At 70.0% G+C, this 21,271-nt stretch overlaps 11 non-coding genes across 11 annotated transcripts; all 11 read left to right on the forward strand.

Annotated features, from left to right (window-relative positions):
* The first annotated feature begins 296 nt into the window (after positions 1-296).
* Positions 297-415, forward strand: LOC132650363 (5S ribosomal RNA). Its single transcript, XR_009588726.1, has one exon. It is a non-coding gene; the product is annotated as a 5S ribosomal RNA (ribosomal RNA).
* A 1,796-nt stretch (positions 416-2,211) lies between these two features.
* LOC132650432 (5S ribosomal RNA) lies at positions 2,212-2,330 on the forward strand. The gene has a single exon (XR_009588795.1). It is a non-coding gene; the product is annotated as a 5S ribosomal RNA (ribosomal RNA).
* Positions 2,331-4,109: 1,779 nt separating this feature from the next.
* Positions 4,110-4,228, forward strand: LOC132650451 (5S ribosomal RNA). Its single transcript, XR_009588813.1, has one exon. It is a non-coding gene; the product is annotated as a 5S ribosomal RNA (ribosomal RNA).
* Positions 4,229-6,025: 1,797 nt separating this feature from the next.
* Positions 6,026-6,144, forward strand: LOC132650462 (5S ribosomal RNA). Its single transcript, XR_009588824.1, has one exon. It is a non-coding gene; the product is annotated as a 5S ribosomal RNA (ribosomal RNA).
* A 1,803-nt stretch (positions 6,145-7,947) lies between these two features.
* On the forward strand, positions 7,948-8,066 carry LOC132650473 (5S ribosomal RNA). Its single transcript, XR_009588835.1, has one exon. It is a non-coding gene; the product is annotated as a 5S ribosomal RNA (ribosomal RNA).
* Positions 8,067-9,845: 1,779 nt separating this feature from the next.
* Positions 9,846-9,964, forward strand: LOC132650484 (5S ribosomal RNA). Its single transcript, XR_009588846.1, has one exon. It is a non-coding gene; the product is annotated as a 5S ribosomal RNA (ribosomal RNA).
* A 1,771-nt stretch (positions 9,965-11,735) lies between these two features.
* Positions 11,736-11,854, forward strand: LOC132650369 (5S ribosomal RNA). The gene has a single exon (XR_009588732.1). It is a non-coding gene; the product is annotated as a 5S ribosomal RNA (ribosomal RNA).
* Positions 11,855-13,655: 1,801 nt separating this feature from the next.
* Positions 13,656-13,774, forward strand: LOC132650380 (5S ribosomal RNA). Its single transcript, XR_009588743.1, has one exon. It is a non-coding gene; the product is annotated as a 5S ribosomal RNA (ribosomal RNA).
* A 1,805-nt stretch (positions 13,775-15,579) lies between these two features.
* On the forward strand, positions 15,580-15,698 carry LOC132650434 (5S ribosomal RNA). The gene has a single exon (XR_009588796.1). It is a non-coding gene; the product is annotated as a 5S ribosomal RNA (ribosomal RNA).
* Positions 15,699-17,477: 1,779 nt separating this feature from the next.
* Positions 17,478-17,596, forward strand: LOC132650435 (5S ribosomal RNA). Its single transcript, XR_009588797.1, has one exon. It is a non-coding gene; the product is annotated as a 5S ribosomal RNA (ribosomal RNA).
* A 1,804-nt stretch (positions 17,597-19,400) lies between these two features.
* LOC132650441 (5S ribosomal RNA) lies at positions 19,401-19,519 on the forward strand. Its single transcript, XR_009588803.1, has one exon. It is a non-coding gene; the product is annotated as a 5S ribosomal RNA (ribosomal RNA).
* The last annotated feature ends 1,752 nt before the right edge of the window (positions 19,520-21,271 follow it).

The raw sequence follows: 21,271 nt of genomic DNA on the forward strand, positions 1-21,271 counted from the left end.
AGCCAAGGAGCCCTGGAGGCCCCGGCCGGGGGGTGCGGGGTGGGGGGGTGGGGTGTGGCGGGGGCAAGGCTGGCCCCTGAGCAGAGCCGAGCAGGTTCTAGGTCGCGCGCCCTCCGGCCGCCCGGCCCGTGGGCCCTGGTCCGTGCTGCGGGAGCGGGGAGGGGCTCGGGGAGGGCCCAGGGGCGGCCGGGGGGTGGGCTGGGCTCGGCTGGGCTCGGCTGTCGTCGGGGGCGGGCCGGGGAGCGCGGCCGCAGGCGCGGAGCAGGCTCTTGGGCGGCGCGGAGACGGGCTCGTGCGTCTACGGCCATACCACCCTGAACGCGCCCGATCTCGTCTGATCTCGGAAGCTAAGCAGGGTCGGGCCTGGTTAGTACTTGGATGGGAGACCGCCTGGGAATACCGGGTGCTGTAGGCTTTTTTTTTTCTGGCAGGAAGGAGCCTGTTTTCCAAAGGGGCTTTGCGTCGGCTTCTGCAAAGCTCTGTGGCCCGGGCCGGGCGGGGCCACGCCCAGGGCCACCCCCACGCCACCCCACCCCACCCCCCGCCAAGCCAAGGGGCGCCCCCGTCCGCCCTGGCTGCGGGCTGGCCCGGCGGAGCCAGCCAGCCAGCCCTCGGGCTGGACCCCGCACCGGGGATAGGGGGTGGCCCCAGGGCGGGGATCCCAGGACCTCAGTGGAGGGGCCGCGGGGGAGGCCGTCTTGACTCGCGTGGAGCCTTCGAACCCCACATCCTGGGCTGGTGGCGGAGCTCTGCAGAGTCCGTCAGTCCGGGCGGCTGTGTCCACGCTGCCCAACCAGAGTCTCCTCCTCCTCGTCCTCCTCCTCCTGCCTGGTGGGTCGGTGGGTGTGGGTTTTGGTGTGTGTGGGTGTGGGTGTGGGTGGGTGGGTGGGTGGGTGGCTGGGTGGGTGGGGACCTCAGCGGTTCACGGAGGAGGCAGTGTCTGAACTAGAGGAGGGAGGAGTTGGATGGACGGCTGGCTGGATGGATGATAGATGAATGATGGATGAGTGGATGGTGGATGGATGGATGGATGGATGGATGGATGGATGGATGGATGATGGAAGAATGGATGGATGGGTGGATGGATGGATGGATAGATGATTTGTGGATGGGTTGATGGATGGAAGGATGGACTGATGATGGAAGAATGGCTGGATGGGTGGATGGATGATGGCTGGCTGGCTGGCTGGCGGCTGGCTGGCAGCACGCTTGTGGCAGTGGGCTGGGAGGGGAGGGACCACAGAGCCGGAAGAGCGGGCCCTCAAGTTCCCAAGAGAGAAGGAGCCTGAGCGGGGCCGCCAAGCACAGCCAGTGTCCCCTGCAACTGGACTCGAGCCTTGGGACGTCGGGCTGGACACGTCCTGAGGGGACGATTAGGAGGAGGAGGAGGAGGAGGAGGAGGAGGAGGAGGAGGAGGAGGAGGAGGAGGAGTTGGAGACAGTTCCCCCGGGGTGAGGGAGGGATGCCGGGCGGGCACCCAAATCCGGCAAGGGCCCCGGGAGAGCACGGGCAGGGCGGCGTGTACCCGGGTTCGTCCGGGAGGATGACCCAGGCCAGCCAGCCTCCTCGCCCTCGCCCACCGTGGCACGTCCCCCGCCGGCCAGTGAGCGGTAGCCACTCGCTGAAGGCAGGGAAAGCGGCAGCAAGGGCGGGGCGGGGCGGGGCGGGGCGGGGCCTGTAACCCACGAGTGACCCCAGCGCCCCGATGGGCAGATGCCCAAGGCGACCCCCCCACGCCTTGTCCAGCGGGGATCCAGAGAGAGGCCCACGGCTCAGACCGAGGAGGGCTCTCTCGGGCTCCGAGGCAGGGAGGGGCCTGCCTGGCCCCCGACCCAGGTGGGGCGAGTCGGGGTCCAGTGCCAAGCCCTGCCCTGGACGGCGCGGCGGGCGGCCCCGAGGCGAGGCGTCGGCGAGAGCCAAGGAGCCCTGGAGGCCCCGGCCGGGGGGGTGCGGGGTGGGGGAGTGGGGTGTGGCGGGGGCAAGGCTGGCCCCTGAGCAGAGCCGAGCAGGTTCTAGGTCGCGCGCCCTCCGGCCGCCCGGCCCGTGGGCCCTGGTCCGTGCTGCGGGAGCGGGGAGGGGCTCGGGGAGGGCCCAGGGGCGGCCGGGGGGTGGGCTGGGCTCGGCTGGGCTCGGCTGTCGTCGGGGGCGGGCCGGGGAGCGCGGCCGCAGGCGCGGAGCAGGCTCTTGGGCGGCGCGGAGACGGGCTCGTGCGTGTACGGCCATACCACCCTGAACGCGCCCGATCTCGTCTGATCTCGGAAGCTAAGCAGGGTCGGGCCTGGTTAGTACTTGGATGGGAGACCGCCTGGGAATACCGGGTGCTGTAGGCTTTTTTTTTTCTGGCAGGAAGGAGCCTGTTTTCCAAAGGGGCTTTGCGTCGGCTTCTGCAAAGCTCTGTGGCCCGGGCCGGGCGGGGCCACGCCCAGGGCCACCCCCACGCCACCCCACCCCACCCCCCGCCAAGCCAAGGGGCGCCCCCGTCCGCCCTGGCTGCGGGCTGGCCCGGCGGAGCCAGCCAGCCAGCCAGCCAGCCCTCGGGCTGGACCCCGCACCGGGGATAGGGGGTGGCCCCAGGGCGGGGATCCCAGGACCTCAGTGGAGGGGCCGCGGGGGAGGCCGTCTTGACTCGCGTGGAGCCTTCGAACCCCACATCCTGGGCTGGTGGCGGAGCTCTGCAGAGTCCGTCAGTCCGGGCGGCTGTGTCCACGCTGCCCAACCAGAGTCTCCTCCTCCTCGTCCTCCTCCTCCTGCCTGGTGGGTCGGTGGGTGTGGGTTTTGGTGTGTGTGGGTGTGGGTGTGGGTGTGGGTGGGTGGGTGGGTGGGTGGCTGGGTGGGTGGGGACCTCAGCGGTTCACGGAGGAGGCAGTGTCTGAACTAGAGGAGGGAGGAGTTGGATGGACGGCTGGCTGGATGGATGATAGATGAATGATGGATGAGTGGATGGTGGATGGATGGATGGATGGATGGATGGATGGATGGATGATGGAAGAATGGATGGATGGGTGGATGGATGGATGGATAGATGATTTGTGGATGGGTTGATGGATGGAAGGATGGACTGATGATGGAAGAATGGCTGGATGGGTGGATGGATGATGGCTGGCTGGCTGGCTGGCGGCTGGCTGGCAGCACGCTTGTGGCAGTGGGCTGGGAGGGGAGGGACCACAGAGCCGGAAGAGCGGGCCCTCAAGTTCCCAAGAGAGAAGGAGCCTGAGCGGGGCCGCCAAGCACAGCCAGTGTCCCCTGCAACTGGACTCGAGCCTTGGGACGTCGGGCTGGACACGTCCTGAGGGGACGATTAGGAGGAGGAGGAGGAGGAGGAGGAGGAGTTGGAGACAGTTCCCCCGGGGTGAGGGAGGGATGCCGGGCGGGCACCCAAATCCGGCAAGGGCCCCGGGAGAGCACGGGCAGGGCGGCGTGTACCCGGGTTCGTCCGGGAGGATGACCCAGGCCAGCCAGCCTCCTCGCCCTCGCCCACCGTGGCACGTCCCCCGCCGGCCAGTGAGCGGTAGCCACTCGCTGAAGGCAGGGAAAGCGGCAGCAAGGGCGGGGCGGGGCGGGGCGGGGCGGGGCCTGTAACCCACGAGTGACCCCAGCGCCCCGATGGGCAGATGCCCAAGGCGACCCCCCCACGCCTTGTCCAGCGGGGATCCAGAGAGAGGCCCACGGCTCAGACCGAGGAGGGCTCTCTCGGGCTCCGAGGCAGGGAGGGGCCTGCCTGGCCCCCGACCCAGGTGGGGCGAGTCGGGGTCCAGTGCCAAGCCCTGCCCTGGACGGCGCGGCGGGCGGCCCCGAGGCGAGGCGTCGGCGAGAGCCAAGGAGCCCTGGAGGCCCCGGCCGGGGGGTGCGGGGTGGGGGAGTGGGGTGTGGCGGGGGCAAGGCTGGCCCCTGAGCAGAGCCGAGCAGGTTCTAGGTCGCGCGCCCTCCGGCCGCCCGGCCCGTGGGCCCTGGTCCGTGCTGCGGGAGCGGGGAGGGGCTCGGGGAGGGCCCAGGGGCGGCCGGGGGGTGGGCTGGGCTCGGCTGGGCTCGGCTGTCGTCGGGGGGCGGGCCGGGGAGCGCGGCCGCAGGCGCGGAGCAGGCTCTTGGGCGGCGCGGAGACGGGCTCGTGCGTCTACGGCCATACCACCCTGAACGCGCCCGATCTCGTCTGATCTCGGAAGCTAAGCAGGGTCGGGCCTGGTTAGTACTTGGATGGGAGACCGCCTGGGAATACCGGGTGCTGTAGGCTTTTTTTTTCTGGCAGGAAGGAGCCTGTTTTCCAAAGGGGCTTTGCGTCGGCTTCTGCAAAGCTCTGTGGCCCGGGCCGGGCGGGGCCACGCCCAGGGCCACCCCCACGCCACCCCACCCCACCCCCCGCCAAGCCAAGGGGCGCCCCCGTCCGCCCTGGCTGCGGGCTGGCCCGGCGGAGCCAGCCAGCCAGCCCTCGGGCTGGACCCCGCACCGGGGATAGGGGGTGGCCCCAGGGCGGGGATCCCAGGACCTCAGTGGAGGGGCCGCGGGGGAGGCCGTCTTGACTCGCGTGGAGCCTTCGAACCCCACATCCTGGGCTGGTGGCGGAGCTCTGCAGAGTCCGTCAGTCCGGGCGGCTGTGTCCACGCTGCCCAACCAGAGTCTCCTCCTCCTCGTCCTCCTCCTCCTGCCTGGTGGGTCGGTGGGTGTGGGTTTTGGTGTGTGTGGGTGTGGGTGTGGGTGGGTGGGTGGGTGGGTGGCTGGGTGGGTGGGGACCTCAGCGGTTCACGGAGGAGGCAGTGTCTGAACTAGAGGAGGGAGGAGTTGGATGGACGGCTGGCTGGATGGATGATAGATGAATGATGGATGAGTGGATGGTGGATGGATGGATGGATGGATGGATGGATGGATGGATGGATGATGGAAGAATGGATGGATGGGTGGATGGATGGATGGATAGATGATTTGTGGATGGGTTGATGGATGGAAGGATGGACTGATGATGGAAGAATGGCTGGATGGGTGGATGGATGATGGCTGGCTGGCTGGCTGGCGGCTGGCTGGCAGCACGCTTGTGGCAGTGGGCTGGGAGGGGAGGGACCACAGAGCCGGAAGAGCGGGCCCTCAAGTTCCCAAGAGAGAAGGAGCCTGAGCGGGGCCGCCAAGCACAGCCAGTGTCCCCTGCAACTGGACTCGAGCCTTGGGACGTCGGGCTGGACACGTCCTGAGGGGACGATTAGGAGGAGGAGGAGGAGGAGGAGGAGGAGGAGGAGGAGGAGGAGGAGGAGGAGGAGTTGGAGACAGTTCCCCCGGGGTGAGGGAGGGATGCCGGGCGGGCACCCAAATCCGGCAAGGGCCCCGGGAGAGCACGGGCAGGGCGGCGTGTACCCGGGTTCGTCCGGGAGGATGACCCAGGCCAGCCAGCCTCCTCGCCCTCGCCCACCGTGGCACGTCCCCCGCCGGCCAGTGAGCGGTAGCCACTCGCTGAAGGCAGGGAAAGCGGCAGCAAGGGCGGGGCGGGGCGGGGCGGGGCGGGGCCTGTAACCCACGAGTGACCCCAGCGCCCCGATGGGCAGATGCCCAAGGCGACCCCCCCACGCCTTGTCCAGCGGGGATCCAGAGAGAGGCCCACGGCTCAGACCGAGGAGGGCTCTCTCGGGCTCCGAGGCAGGGAGGGGCCTGCCTGGCCCCCGACCCAGGTGGGGCGAGTCGGGGTCCAGTGCCAAGCCCTGCCCTGGACGGCGCGGCGGGCGGCCCCGAGGCGAGGCGTCGGCGAGAGCCAAGGAGCCCTGGAGGCCCCGGCCGGGGGGTGCGGGGTGGGGGAGTGGGGGTGTGGCGGGGGGCAAGGCTGGCCCCTGAGCAGAGCCGAGCAGGTTCTAGGTCGCGCGCCCTCCGGCCGCCCGGCCCGTGGGCCCTGGTCCGTGCTGCGGGAGCGGGGAGGGGCTCGGGGAGGGCCCAGGGGCGGCCGGGGGGTGGGCTGGGCTCGGCTGGGCTCGGCTGTCGTCGGGGGCGGGCCGGGGGAGCGCGGCCGCAGGCGCGGAGCAGGCTCTTGGGCGGCGCGGAGACGGGCTCGTGCGTCTACGGCCATACCACCCTGAACGCGCCCGATCTCGTCTGATCTCGGAAGCTAAGCAGGGTCGGGCCTGGTTAGTACTTGGATGGGAGACCGCCTGGGAATACCGGGTGCTGTAGGCTTTTTTTTTCTGGCAGGAAGGAGCCTGTTTTCCAAAGGGGCTTTGCGTCGGCTTCTGCAAAGCTCTGTGGCCCGGGCCGGGCGGGGCCACGCCCAGGGCCACCCCCACGCCACCCCACCCCACCCCCCGCCAAGCCAAGGGGCGCCCCCGTCCGCCCTGGCTGCGGGCTGGCCCGGCGGAGCCAGCCAGCCAGCCCTCGGGCTGGACCCCGCACCGGGGATAGGGGGGTGGCCCCAGGGCGGGGATCCCAGGACCTCAGTGGAGGGGCCGCGGGGGGAGGCCGTCTTGACTCGCGTGGAGCCTTCGAACCCCACATCCTGGGCTGGTGGCGGAGCTCTGCAGAGTCCGTCAGTCCGGGCGGCTGTGTCCACGCTGCCCAACCAGAGTCTCCTCCTCCTCGTCCTCCTCCTCCTGCCTGGTGGGTCGGTGGGTGTGGGTTTTGGTGTGTGTGGGTGTGGGTGTGGGTGGGTGGGTGGGTGGGTGGCTGGGTGGGTGGGGACCTCAGCGGTTCACGGAGGAGGCAGTGTCTGAACTAGAGGAGGGAGGAGTTGGATGGACGGCTGGCTGGATGGATGATAGATGAATGATGGATGAGTGGATGGTGGATGGATGGATGGATGGATGGATGGATGGATGGATGGATGATGGAAGAATGGATGGATGGGTGGATGGATGGATGGATAGATGATTTGTGGATGGGTTGATGGATGGAAGGATGGACTGATGATGGAAGAATGGCTGGATGGGTGGATGGATGATGGCTGGCTGGCTGGCTGGCGGCTGGCTGGCAGCACGCTTGTGGCAGTGGGCTGGGAGGGGAGGGACCACAGAGCCGGAAGAGCGGGCCCTCAAGTTCCCAAGAGAGAAGGAGCCTGAGCGGGGCCGCCAAGCACAGCCAGTGTCCCCTGCAACTGGACTCGAGCCTTGGGACGTCGGGCTGGACACGTCCTGAGGGGACGATTAGGAGGAGGAGGAGGAGGAGGAGGAGGAGGAGGAGGAGGAGGAGGAGGAGGAGGAGTTGGAGACAGTTCCCCCGGGGTGAGGGAGGGATGCCGGGCGGGCACCCAAATCCGGCAAGGGCCCCGGGAGAGCACGGGCAGGGCGGCGTGTACCCGGGTTCGTCCGGGAGGATGACCCAGGCCAGCCAGCCTCCTCGCCCTCGCCCACCGTGGCACGTCCCCCGCCGGCCAGTGAGCGGTAGCCACTCGCTGAAGGCAGGGAAAGCGGCAGCAAGGGCGGGGCGGGGCGGGGCGGGGCGGGGGCCTGTAACCCACGAGTGACCCCAGCGCCCCGATGGGCAGATGCCCAAGGCGACCCCCCCACGCCTTGTCCAGCGGGGATCCAGAGAGAGGCCCACGGCTCAGACCGAGGAGGGCTCTCTCGGGCTCCGAGGCAGGGGAGGGGCCTGCCTGGCCCCCGACCCAGGTGGGGCGAGTCGGGGTCCAGTGCCAAGCCCTGCCCTGGACGGCGCGGCGGGCGGCCCCGAGGCGAGGCGTCGGCGAGAGCCAAGGAGCCCTGGAGGCCCCGGCCGGGGGGTGCGGGGTGGGGGGAGTGGGGGTGTGGCGGGGGGCAAGGCTGGCCCCTGAGCAGAGCCGAGCAGGTTCTAGGTCGCGCGCCCTCCGGCCGCCCGGCCCGTGGGCCCTGGTCCGTGCTGCGGGAGCGGGGAGGGGCTCGGGGAGGGCCCAGGGGCGGCCGGGGGGTGGGCTGGGCTCGGCTGGGCTCGGCTGTCGTCGGGGGCGGGGCCGGGGGAGCGCGGCCGCAGGCGCGGAGCAGGCTCTTGGGCGGCGCGGAGACGGGCTCGTGCGTCTACGGCCATACCACCCTGAACGCGCCCGATCTCGTCTGATCTCGGAAGCTAAGCAGGGTCGGGCCTGGTTAGTACTTGGATGGGAGACCGCCTGGGAATACCGGGTGCTGTAGGCTTTTTTTTTCTGGCAGGAAGGAGCCTGTTTTCCAAAGGGGCTTTGCGTCGGCTTCTGCAAAGCTCTGTGGCCCGGGCCGGGCGGGGCCACGCCCAGGGCCACCCCCACGCCACCCCACCCCACCCCCCGCCAAGCCAAGGGGCGCCCCCGTCCGCCCTGGCTGCGGGCTGGCCCGGCGGAGCCAGCCAGCCAGCCCTCGGGCTGGACCCCGCACCGGGGATAGGGGGTGGCCCCAGGGCGGGGATCCCAGGACCTCAGTGGAGGGGCCGCGGGGGAGGCCGTCTTGACTCGCGTGGAGCCTTCGAACCCCACATCCTGGGCTGGTGGCGGAGCTCTGCAGAGTCCGTCAGTCCGGGCGGCTGTGTCCACGCTGCCCAACCAGAGTCTCCTCCTCCTCGTCCTCCTCCTCCTGCCTGGTGGGTCGGTGGGTGTGGGTTTTGGTGTGTGTGGGTGTGGGTGTGGGTGGGGTGGGTGGGTGGGTGGCTGGGTGGGTGGGGACCTCAGCGGTTCACGGAGGAGGCAGTGTCTGAACTAGAGGAGGGAGGAGTTGGATGGACGGCTGGCTGGATGGATGATAGATGAATGATGGATGAGTGGATGGTGGATGGATGGATGGATGGATGGATGGATGATGGAAGAATGGATGGATGGGTGGATGGATGGATGGATGGATGGATAGATGATTTGTGGATGGGTTGATGGATGGAAGGATGGACTGATGATGGAAGAATGGCTGGATGGGTGGATGGATGATGGCTGGCTGGCTGGCTGGCGGCTGGCTGGCAGCACGCTTGTGGCAGTGGGCTGGGAGGGGAGGGACCACAGAGCCGGAAGAGCGGGCCCTCAAGTTCCCAAGAGAGAAGGAGCCTGAGCGGGGCCGCCAAGCACAGCCAGTGTCCCCTGCAACTGGACTCGAGCCTTGGGACGTCGGGCTGGACACGTCCTGAGGGGACGATTAGGAGGAGGAGGAGGAGGAGGAGGAGGAGGAGGAGGAGGAGTTGGAGACAGTTCCCCCGGGGTGAGGGAGGGATGCCGGGCGGGCACCCAAATCCGGCAAGGGCCCCGGGAGAGCACGGGCAGGGCGGCGTGTACCCGGGTTCGTCCGGGAGGATGACCCAGGCCAGCCAGCCTCCTCGCCCTCGCCCACCGTGGCACGTCCCCCGCCGGCCAGTGAGCGGTAGCCACTCGCTGAAGGCAGGGAAAGCGGCAGCAAGGGCGGGGCGGGGCGGGGCGGGGCGGGGCCTGTAACCCACGAGTGACCCCAGCGCCCCGATGGGCAGATGCCCAAGGCGACCCCCCCACGCCTTGTCCAGCGGGGATCCAGAGAGAGGCCCACGGCTCAGACCGAGGAGGGCTCTCTCGGGCTCCGAGGCAGGGAGGGGCCTGCCTGGCCCCCGACCCAGGTGGGGCGAGTCGGGGTCCAGTGCCAAGCCCTGCCCTGGACGGCGCGGCGGGCGGCCCCGAGGCGAGGCGTCGGCGAGAGCCAAGGAGCCCTGGAGGCCCCGGCCGGGGGGGTGCGGGGTGGGGGAGTGGGGTGTGGCGGGGGCAAGGCTGGCCCCTGAGCAGAGCCGAGCAGGTTCTAGGTCGCGCGCCCTCCGGCCGCCCGGCCCGTGGGCCCTGGTCCGTGCTGCGGGAGCGGGGAGGGGCTCGGGGAGGGCCCAGGGGCGGCCGGGGGGGTGGGCTGGGCTCGGCTGGGCTCGGCTGTCGTCGGGGGGCGGGCCGGGGAGCGCGGCCGCAGGCGCGGAGCAGGCTCTTGGGCGGCGCGGAGACGGGCTCGTGCGTCTACGGCCATACCACCCTGAACGCGCCCGATCTCGTCTGATCTCGGAAGCTAAGCAGGGTCGGGCCTGGTTAGTACTTGGATGGGAGACCGCCTGGGAATACCGGGTGCTGTAGGCTTTTTTTTTCTGGCAGGAAGGAGCCTGTTTTCCAAAGGGGCTTTGCGTCGGCTTCTGCAAAGCTCTGTGGCCCGGGCCGGGCGGGGCCACGCCCAGGGCCACCCCCCACGCCACCCCACCCCACCCCCCGCCAAGCCAAGGGGCGCCCCCGTCCGCCCTGGCTGCGGGCTGGCCCGGCGGAGCCAGCCAGCCAGCCCTCGGGCTGGACCCCGCACCGGGGATAGGGGGTGGCCCCAGGGCGGGGATCCCAGGACCTCAGTGGAGGGGCCGCGGGGGAGGCCGTCTTGACTCGCGTGGAGCCTTCGAACCCCACATCCTGGGCTGGTGGCGGAGCTCTGCAGAGTCCGTCAGTCCGGGCGGCTGTGTCCACGCTGCCCAACCAGAGTCTCCTCCTCCTCGTCCTCCTCCTCCTGCCTGGTGGGTCGGTGGGTGTGGGTTTTGGTGTGTGTGGGTGTGGGTGTGGGTGGGTGGGTGGGTGGGTGGCTGGGTGGGTGGGGACCTCAGCGGTTCACGGAGGAGGCAGTGTCTGAACTAGAGGAGGGAGGAGTTGGATGGACGGCTGGCTGGATGGATGATAGATGAATGATGGATGAGTGGATGGTGGATGGATGGATGGATGGATGGATGGATGGATGGATGGATGATGGAAGAATGGATGGATGGGTGGATGGATGGATGGATAGATGATTTGTGGATGGGTTGATGGATGGAAGGATGGACTGATGATGGAAGAATGGCTGGATGGGTGGATGGATGATGGCTGGCTGGCTGGCTGGCGGCTGGCTGGCAGCACGCTTGTGGCAGTGGGCTGGGAGGGGAGGGACCACAGAGCCGGAAGAGCGGGCCCTCAAGTTCCCAAGAGAGAAGGAGCCTGAGCGGGGCCGCCAAGCACAGCCAGTGTCCCCTGCAACTGGACTCGAGCCTTGGGACGTCGGGCTGGACACGTCCTGAGGGGACGATTAGGAGGAGGAGGAGGAGGAGGAGGAGGAGTTGGAGACAGTTCCCCCGGGGTGAGGGAGGGATGCCGGGCGGGCACCCAAATCCGGCAAGGGCCCCGGGAGAGCACGGGCAGGGCGGCGTGTACCCGGGTTCGTCCGGGAGGATGACCCAGGCCAGCCAGCCCTCCTCGCCCTCGCCCACCGTGGCACGTCCCCCGCCGGCCAGTGAGCGGTAGCCACTCGCTGAAGGCAGGGAAAGCGGCAGCAAGGGCGGGGCGGGGCGGGGCGGGGCGGGGCCTGTAACCCACGAGTGACCCCAGCGCCCCGATGGGCAGATGCCCAAGGCGACCCCCCCACGCCTTGTCCAGCGGGGATCCAGAGAGAGGCCCACGGCTCAGACCGAGGAGGGCTCTCTCGGGCTCCGAGGCAGGGAGGGGCCTGCCTGGCCCCCGACCCAGGTGGGGCGAGTCGGGGTCCAGTGCCAAGCCCTGCCCTGGACGGCGCGGCGGGCGGCCCCGAGGCGAGGCGTCGGCGAGAGCCAAGGAGCCCTGGAGGCCCCGGCCGGGGGGGTGCGGGGTGGGGGAGTGGGGGTGTGGCGGGGGCAAGGCTGGCCCCTGAGCAGAGCCGAGCAGGTTCTAGGTCGCGCGCCCTCCGGCCGCCCGGCCCGTGGGCCCTGGTCCGTGCTGCGGGAGCGGGGAGGGGCTCGGGGAGGGCCCAGGGGCGGCCGGGGGGTGGGCTGGGCTCGGCTGGGCTCGGCTGTCGTCGGGGGCGGGCCGGGGAGCGCGGCCGCAGGCGCGGAGCAGGCTCTTGGGCGGCGCGGAGACGGGCTCGTGCGTCTACGGCCATACCACCCTGAACGCGCCCGATCTCGTCTGATCTCGGAAGCTAAGCAGGGTCGGGCCTGGTTAGTACTTGGATGGGAGACCGCCTGGGAATACCGGGTGCTGTAGGCTTTTTTTTTCTGGCAGGAAGGAGCCTGTTTTCCAAAGGGGCTTTGCGTCGGCTTCTGCAAAGCTCTGTGGCCCGGGCCGGGCGGGGCCACGCCCAGGGCCACCCCCACGCCACCCCACCCCACCCCCCGCCAAGCCAAGGGGCGCCCCCGTCCGCCCTGGCTGCGGGCTGGCCCGGCGGAGCCAGCCAGCCAGCCCTCGGGCTGGACCCCGCACCGGGGATAGGGGGGTGGCCCCAGGGCGGGGATCCCAGGACCTCAGTGGAGGGGCCGCGGGGGAGGCCGTCTTGACTCGCGTGGAGCCTTCGAACCCCACATCCTGGGCTGGTGGCGGAGCTCTGCAGAGTCCGTCAGTCCGGGCGGCTGTGTCCACGCTGCCCAACCAGAGTCTCCTCCTCCTCGTCCTCCTCCTCCTGCCTGGTGGGTCGGTGGGTGTGGGTTTTGGTGTGTGTGGGTGTGGGGTGTGGGTGGGTGGGTGGGTGGGTGGCTGGGTGGGTGGGGACCTCAGCGGTTCACGGAGGAGGCAGTGTCTGAACTAGAGGAGGGAGGAGTTGGATGGACGGCTGGCTGGATGGATGATAGATGAATGATGGATGAGTGGATGGTGGATGGATGGATGGATGGATGGATGGATGGATGGATGGATGATGGAAGAATGGATGGATGGGTGGATGGATGGATGGATAGATGATTTGTGGATGGGTTGATGGATGGAAGGATGGACTGATGATGGAAGAATGGCTGGATGGGTGGATGGATGATGGCTGGCTGGCTGGCTGGCGGCTGGCTGGCAGCACGCTTGTGGCAGTGGGCTGGGAGGGGAGGGACCACAGAGCCGGAAGAGCGGGCCCTCAAGTTCCCAAGAGAGAAGGAGCCTGAGCGGGGCCGCCAAGCACAGCCAGTGTCCCCTGCAACTGGACTCGAGCCTTGGGACGTCGGGCTGGACACGTCCTGAGGGGACGATTAGGAGGAGGAGGAGGAGGAGGAGGAGGAGGAGGAGGAGGAGGAGGAGGAGGAGGAGTTGGAGACAGTTCCCCCGGGGTGAGGGAGGGATGCCGGGCGGGCACCCAAATCCGGCAAGGGCCCCGGGAGAGCACGGGCAGGGCGGCGTGTACCCGGGTTCGTCCGGGGAGGATGACCCAGGCCAGCCAGCCTCCTCGCCCTCGCCCACCGTGGCACGTCCCCCGCCGGCCAGTGAGCGGTAGCCACTCGCTGAAGGCAGGGAAAGCGGCAGCAAGGGCGGGGCGGGGCGGGGCGGGGCGGGGCCTGTAACCCACGAGTGACCCCAGCGCCCCGATGGGCAGATGCCCAAGGCGACCCCCCCCACGCCTTGTCCAGCGGGGATCCAGAGAGAGGCCCACGGCTCAGACCGAGGAGGGCTCTCTCGGGCTCCGAGGCAGGGAGGGGCCTGCCTGGCCCCCGACCCAGGTGGGGCGAGTCGGGGTCCAGTGCCAAGCCCTGCCCTGGACGGCGCGGCGGGCGGCCCCGAGGCGAGGCGTCGGCGAGAGCCAAGGAGCCCTGGAGGCCCCGGCCGGGGGGTGCGGGGTGGGGGGAGTGGGGTGTGGCGGGGGCAAGGCTGGCCCCTGAGCAGAGCCGAGCAGGTTCTAGGTCGCGCGCCCCTCCGGCCGCCCGGCCCGTGGGCCCTGGTCCGTGCTGCGGGAGCGGGGAGGGGGCTCGGGGAGGGCCCAGGGGCGGCCGGGGGGTGGGCTGGGCTCGGCTGGGCTCGGCTGTCGTCGGGGGCGGGCCGGGGAGCGCGGCCGCAGGCGCGGAGCAGGCTCTTGGGCGGCGCGGAGACGGGCTCGTGCGTCTACGGCCATACCACCCTGAACGCGCCCGATCTCGTCTGATCTCGGAAGCTAAGCAGGGTCGGGCCTGGTTAGTACTTGGATGGGAGACCGCCTGGGAATACCGGGTGCTGTAGGCTTTTTTTTTCTGGCAGGAAGGAGCCTGTTTTCCAAAGGGGCTTTGCGTCGGCTTCTGCAAAGCTCTGTGGCCCGGGCCGGGCGGGGCCACGCCCAGGGCCACCCCCACGCCACCCCACCCCACCCCCCGCCAAGCCAAGGGGCGCCCCCGTCCGCCCTGGCTGCGGGCTGGCCCGGCGGAGCCAGCCAGCCAGCCCTCGGGCTGGACCCCGCACCGGGGATAGGGGGTGGCCCCAGGGCGGGGATCCCAGGACCTCAGTGGAGGGGCCGCGGGGGAGGCCGTCTTGACTCGCGTGGAGCCTTCGAACCCCACATCCTGGGCTGGTGGCGGAGCTCTGCAGAGTCCGTCAGTCCGGGCGGCTGTGTCCACGCTGCCCAACCAGAGTCTCCTCCTCCTCGTCCTCCTCCTCCTGCCTGGTGGGTCGGTGGGTGTGGGTTTTGGTGTGTGTGGGTGTGGGTGTGGGTGGGTGGGTGGGTGGGTGGCTGGGTGGGTGGGGACCTCAGCGGTTCACGGAGGAGGCAGTGTCTGAACTAGAGGAGGGAGGAGTTGGATGGACGGCTGGCTGGATGGATGATAGATGAATGATGGATGAGTGGATGGTGGATGGATGGATGGATGGATGGATGGATGGATGGATGGATGGATGATGGAAGAATGGATGGATGGGTGGATGGATGGATGGATAGATGATTTGTGGATGGGTTGATGGATGGAAGGATGGACTGATGATGGAAGAATGGCTGGATGGGTGGATGGATGATGGCTGGCTGGCTGGCTGGCGGCTGGCTGGCAGCACGCTTGTGGCAGTGGGCTGGGAGGGGAGGGACCACAGAGCCGGAAGAGCGGGCCCTCAAGTTCCCAAGAGAGAAGGAGCCTGAGCGGGGCCGCCAAGCACAGCCAGTGTCCCCTGCAACTGGACTCGAGCCTTGGGACGTCGGGCTGGACACGTCCTGAGGGGACGATTAGGAGGAGGAGGAGGAGGAGGAGGAGGAGGAGGAGGAGGAGGAGGAGGAGGAGGAGGAGTTGGAGACAGTTCCCCCGGGGTGAGGGAGGGATGCCGGGCGGGCACCCAAATCCGGCAAGGGCCCCGGGAGAGCACGGGCAGGGCGGCGTGTACCCGGGTTCGTCCGGGAGGATGACCCAGGCCAGCCAGCCTCCTCGCCCTCGCCCACCGTGGCACGTCCCCCGCCGGCCAGTGAGCGGTAGCCACTCGCTGAAGGCAGGGAAAGCGGCAGCAAGGGCGGGGCGGGGCGGGGCGGGGCGGGGCCTGTAACCCACGAGTGACCCCAGCGCCCCGATGGGCAGATGCCCAAGGCGACCCCCCCCACGCCTTGTCCAGCGGGGATCCAGAGAGAGGCCCACGGCTCAGACCGAGGAGGGCTCTCTCGGGCTCCGAGGCAGGGAGGGGCCTGCCTGGCCCCCGACCCAGGTGGGGCGAGTCGGGGTCCAGTGCCAAGCCCTGCCCTGGACGGCGCGGCGGGCGGCCCCGAGGCGAGGCGTCGGCGAGAGCCAAGGAGCCCTGGAGGCCCCGGCCGGGGGGGTGCGGGGGTGGGGGAGTGGGGTGTGGCGGGGGCAAGGCTGGCCCCTGAGCAGAGCCGAGCAGGTTCTAGGTCGCGCGCCCTCCGGCCGCCCGGCCCGTGGGCCCTGGTCCGTGCTGCGGGAGCGGGGAGGGGCTCGGGGAGGGCCCAGGGGCGGCCGGGGGGTGGGCTGGGCTCGGCTGGGCTCGGCTGTCGTCGGGGGGCGGGCCGGGGAGCGCGGCCGCAGGCGCGGAGCAGGCTCTTGGGCGGCGCGGAGACGGGCTCGTGCGTGTACGGCCATACCACCCTGAACGCGCCCGATCTCGTCTGATCTCGGAAGCTAAGCAGGGTCGGGCCTGGTTAGTACTTGGATGGGAGACCGCCTGGGAATACCGGGTGCTGTAGGCTTTTTTTTTCTGGCAGGAAGGAGCCTGTTTTCCAAAGGGGCTTTGCGTCGGCTTCTGCAAAGCTCTGTGGCCCGGGCCGGGCGGGGCCACGCCCAGGGCCACCCCCACGCCACCCCACCCCACCCCCCGCCAAGCCAAGGGGCGCCCCCGTCCGCCCTGGCTGCGGGCTGGCCCGGCGGAGCCAGCCAGCCAGCCCTCGGGCTGGACCCCGCACCGGGGATAGGGGGGTGGCCCCAGGGCGGGGATCCCAGGACCTCAGTGGAGGGGGCCGCGGGGGAGGCCGTCTTGACTCGCGTGGAGCCTTCGAACCCCACATCCTGGGCTGGTGGCGGAGCTCTGCAGAGTCCGTCAGTCCGGGCGGCTGTGTCCACGCTGCCCAACCAGAGTCTCCTCCTCCTCGTCCTCCTCCTCCTGCCTGGTGGGTCGGTGGGTGTGGGTTTTGGTGTGTGTGGGTGTGGGTGTGGGTGGGTGGGTGGGTGGGTGGCTGGGTGGGTGGGGACCTCAGCGGTTCACGGAGGAGGCAGTGTCTGAACTAGAGGAGGGAGGAGTTGGATGGACGGCTGGCTGGATGGATGATAGATGAATGATGGATGAGTGGATGGTGGATGGATGGATGGATGGATGGATGGATGATGGAAGAATGGATGGATGGGTGGATGGATGGATGGATGGATGGATAGATGATTTGTGGATGGGTTGATGGATGGAAGGATGGACTGATGATGGAAGAATGGCTGGATGGGTGGATGGATGATGGCTGGCTGGCTGGCTGGCGGCTGGCTGGCAGCACGCTTGTGGCAGTGGGCTGGGAGGGGAGGGACCACAGAGCCGGAAGAGCGGGCCCTCAAGTTCCCAAGAGAGAAGGAGCCTGAGCGGGGCCGCCAAGCACAGCCAGTGTCCCCTGCAACTGGACTCGAGCCTTGGGACGTCGGGCTGGACACGTCCTGAGGGGACGATTAGGAGGAGGAGGAGGAGGAGGAGGAGGAGGAGGAGGAGGAGTTGGAGACAGTTCCCCCGGGGTGAGGGAGGGATGCCGGGCGGGCACCCAAATCCGGCAAGGGCCCCGGGAGAGCACGGGCAGGGCGGCGTGTACCCGGGTTCGTCCGGGAGGATGACCCAGGCCAGCCAGCCTCCTCGCCCTCGCCCACCGTGGCACGTCCCCCGCCGGCCAGTGAGCGGTAGCCACTCGCTGAAGGCAGGGAAAGCGGCAGCAAGGGCGGGGCGGGGCGGGGCGGGGCGGGGCCTGTAACCCACGAGTGACCCCAGCGCCCCGATGGGCAGATGCCCAAGGCGACCCCCCCACGCCTTGTCCAGCGGGGATCCAGAGAGAGGCCCACGGCTCAGACCGAGGAGGGCTCTCTCGGGCTCCGAGGCAGGGAGGGGCCTGCCTGGCCCCCGACCCAGGTGGGGCGAGTCGGGGTCCAGTGCCAAGCCCTGCCCTGGACGGCGCGGCGGGCGGCCCCGAGGCGAGGCGTCGGCGAGAGCCAAGGAGCCCTGGAGGCCCCGGCCGGGGGGGTGCGGGGTGGGGGAGTGGGGGTGTGGCGGGGGCAAGGCTGGCCCCTGAGCAGAGCCGAGCAGGTTCTAGGTCGCGCGCCCTCCGGCCGCCCGGCCCGTGGGCCCTGGTCCGTGCTGCGGGAGCGGGGAGGGGCTCGGGGAGGGCCCAGGGGCGGCCGGGGGGTGGGCTGGGCTCGGCTGGGCTCGGCTGTCGTCGGGGGCGGGCCGGGGAGCGCGGCCGCAGGCGCGGAGCAGGCTCTTGGGCGGCGCGGAGACGGGCTCGTGCGTGTACGGCCATACCACCCTGAACGCGCCCGATCTCGTCTGATCTCGGAAGCTAAGCAGGGTCGGGCCTGGTTAGTACTTGGATGGGAGACCGCCTGGGAATACCGGGTGCTGTAGGCTTTTTTTTTCTGGCAGGAAGGAGCCTGTTTTCCAAAGGGGCTTTGCGTCGGCTTCTGCAAAGCTCTGTGGCCCGGGCCGGGCGGGGCCACGCCCAGGGCCACCCCCACGCCACCCCACCCCACCCCCCGCCAAGCCAAGGGGCGCCCCCGTCCGCCCTGGCTGCGGGCTGGCCCGGCGGAGCCAGCCAGCCAGCCCTCGGGCTGGACCCCGCACCGGGGATAGGGGGTGGCCCCAGGGCGGGGATCCCAGGACCTCAGTGGAGGGGCCGCGGGGGAGGCCGTCTTGACTCGCGTGGAGCCTTCGAACCCCACATCCTGGGCTGGTGGCGGAGCTCTGCAGAGTCCGTCAGTCCGGGCGGCTGTGTCCACGCTGCCCAACCAGAGTCTCCTCCTCCTCGTCCTCCTCCTCCTGCCTGGTGGGTCGGTGGGTGTGGGTTTTGGTGTGTGTGGGTGTGGGTGTGGGTGGGTGGGTGGGTGGGTGGCTGGGTGGGTGGGGACCTCAGCGGTTCACGGAGGAGGCAGTGTCTGAACTAGAGGAGGGAGGAGTTGGATGGACGGCTGGCTGGATGGATGATAGATGAATGATGGATGAGTGGATGGTGGATGGATGGATGGATGGATGGATGGATGGATGGATGGATGGATGGATGATGGAAGAATGGATGGATGGGTGGATGGATGGATGGATAGATGATTTGTGGATGGGTTGATGGATGGAAGGATGGACTGATGATGGAAGAATGGCTGGATGGGTGGATGGATGATGGCTGGCTGGCTGGCTGGCGGCTGGCTGGCAGCACGCTTGTGGCAGTGGGCTGGGAGGGGAGGGACCACAGAGCCGGAAGAGCGGGCCCTCAAGTTCCCAAGAGAGAAGGAGCCTGAGCGGGGCCGCCAAGCACAGCCAGTGTCCCCTGCAACTGGACTCGAGCCTTGGGACGTCGGGCTGGACACGTCCTGAGGGGACGATTAGGAGGAGGAGGAGGAGGAGGAGGAGGAGGAGGAGGAGGAGGAGGAGGAGGAGGAGTTGGAGACAGTTCCCCCGGGGTGAGGGAGGGATGCCGGGCGGGCACCCAAATCCGGCAAGGGCCCCGGGAGAGCACGGGCAGGGCGGCGTGTACCCGGGTTCGTCCGGGAGGATGACCCAGGCCAGCCAGCCTCCTCGCCCTCGCCCACCGTGGCACGTCCCCCGCCGGCCAGTGAGCGGTAGCCACTCGCTGAAGGCAGGGAAAGCGGCAGCAAGGGCGGGGCGGGGGCGGGGCGGGGCGGGGCCTGTAACCCACGAGTGACCCCAGCGCCCCGATGGGCAGATGCCCAAGGCGACCCCCCCACGCCTTGTCCAGCGGGGATCCAGAGAGAGGCCCACGGCTCAGACCGAGGAGGGCTCTCTCGGGCTCCGAGGCAGGGAGGGGCCTGCCTGGCCCCCGACCCAGGTGGGGCGAGTCGGGGTCCAGTGCCAAGCCCTGCCCTGGACGGCGCGGCGGGCGGCCCCGAGGCGAGGCGTCGGCGAGAGCCAAGGAGCCCTGGAGGCCCCGGCCGGGGGGTGCGGGGTGGGGGAGTGGGGGTGTGGCGGGGGCAAGGCTGGCCCCTGAGCAGAGCCGAGCAGGTTCTAGGTCGCGCGCCCTCCGGCCGCCCGGCCCGTGGGCCCTGGTCCGTGCTGCGGGAGCGGGGAGGGGCTCGGGGAGGGCCCAGGGGCGGCCGGGGGGTGGGCTGGGCTCGGCTGGGCTCGGCTGTCGTCGGGGGCGGGCCGGGGAGCGCGGCCGCAGGCGCGGAGCAGGCTCTTGGGCGGCGCGGAGACGGGCTCGTGCGTGTACGGCCATACCACCCTGAACGCGACCGATCTCGTCTGATCTCGGAAGCTAAGCAGGGTCGGGCCTGGTTAGTACTTGGATGGGAGACCGCCTGGGAATACCGGGTGCTGTAGGCTTTTTTTTTCTGGCAGGAAGGAGCCTGTTTTCCAAAGGGGCTTTGCGTCGGCTTCTGCAAAGCTCTGTGGCCCGGGCCGGGCGGGGCCACGCCCAGGGCCACCCCCACGCCACCCCACCCCACCCCCCGCCAAGCCAAGGGGCGCCCCCGTCCGCCCTGGCTGCGGGCTGGCCCGGCGGAGCCAGCCAGCCAGCCAGCCAGCCCTCGGGCTGGACCCCGCACCGGGGATAGGGGGTGGCCCCAGGGCGGGGATCCCAGGACCTCAGTGGAGGGGCCGCGGGGGAGGCCGTCTTGACTCGCGTGGAGCCTTCGAACCCCACATCCTGGGCTGGTGGCGGAGCTCTGCAGAGTCCGTCAGTCCGGGCGGCTGTGTCCACGCTGCCCAACCAGAGTCTCCTCCTCCTCGTCCTCCTCCTCCTGCCTGGTGGGTCGGTGGGTGTGGGTTTTGGTGTGTGTGGGTGTGGGTGTGGGTGTGGGTGGGTGGGTGGGTGGGTGGCTGGGTGGGTGGGGACCTCAGCGGTTCACGGAGGAGGCAGTGTCTGAACTAGAGGAGGGAGGAGTTGGATGGACGGCTGGCTGGATGGATGATAGATGAATGATGGATGAGTGGATGGTGGATGGATGGATGGATGGATGGATGGATGGATGATGGAAGAATGGATGGATGGGTGGATGGATGGATGGATAGATGATTTGTGGATGGGTTGATGGATGGAAGGATGGACTGATGATGGAAGAATGGCTGGATGGGTGGATGGATGATGGCTGGCTGGCTGGCTGGCGGCTGGCTGGCAGCACGCTTGTGGCAGTGGGCTGGGAGGGGAGGGACCACAGAGCCGGAAGAGCGGGCCCTCAAGTTCCCAAGAGAGAAGGAGCCTGAGCGGGGCCGCCAAGCACAGCCAGTGTCCCCTGCAACTGGACTCGAGCCTTGGGACGTCGGGCTGGACACGTCCTGAGGGGACGATTAGGAGGAGGAGGAGGAGGAGGAGGAGGAGGAGGAGGAGGAGGAGGAGGAGGAGGAGTTGTTGGAGACAGTTCCCCCGGGGTGAGGGAGGGATGCCGGGCGGGCACCCAAATCCGGCAAGGGCCCCGGGAGAGCACGGGCAGGGCGGCGTGTACCCGGGTTCGTCCGGGAGGATGACCCAGGCCAGCCAGCCTCCTCGCCCTCGCCCACCGTGGCACGTCCCCCGCCGGCCAGTGAGCGGTAGCCACTCGCTGAAGGCAGGGAAAGCGGCAGCAAGGGCGGGGCGGGGCGGGGCGGGGCGGGGCCTGTAACCCACGAGTGACCCCAGCGCCCCGATGGGCAGATGCCCAAGGCGACCCCCCCACGCCTTGTCCAGCGGGGATCCAGAGAGAGGCCCACGGCTCAGACCGAGGAGGGCTCTCTCGGGCTCCGAGGCAGGGAGGGGCCTGCCTGGCCCCCGACCCAGGTGGGGCGAGTCGGGGTCCAGTGCCAAGCCCTGCCCTGGACGGCGCGGCGGGCGGCCCCGAGGCGAGGCGTCGGCGAGAGCCAAGGAGCCCTGGAGGCCCCGGCCGGGGGGTGCGGGGTGGGGGAGTGGGGTGTGGCGGGGGCAAGGCTGGCCCCTGAGCAGAGCCGAGCAGGTTCTAGGTCGCGCGCCCTCCGGCCGCCCGGCCCGTGGGCCCTGGTCCGTGCTGCGGGAGCGGGGAGGGGCTCGGGGAGGGCCCAGGGGCGGCCGGGGGGTGGGCTGGGCTCGGCTGGGCTCGGCTGTCGTCGGGGGCGGGCCGGGGAGCG

This window comes from Meriones unguiculatus (genome assembly GCF_030254825.1).
Source record: "Meriones unguiculatus strain TT.TT164.6M chromosome 10 unlocalized genomic scaffold, Bangor_MerUng_6.1 Chr10_unordered_Scaffold_79, whole genome shotgun sequence".
In the NCBI taxonomy this organism is placed as follows: Eukaryota; Metazoa; Chordata; class Mammalia; order Rodentia; family Muridae; genus Meriones; species Meriones unguiculatus.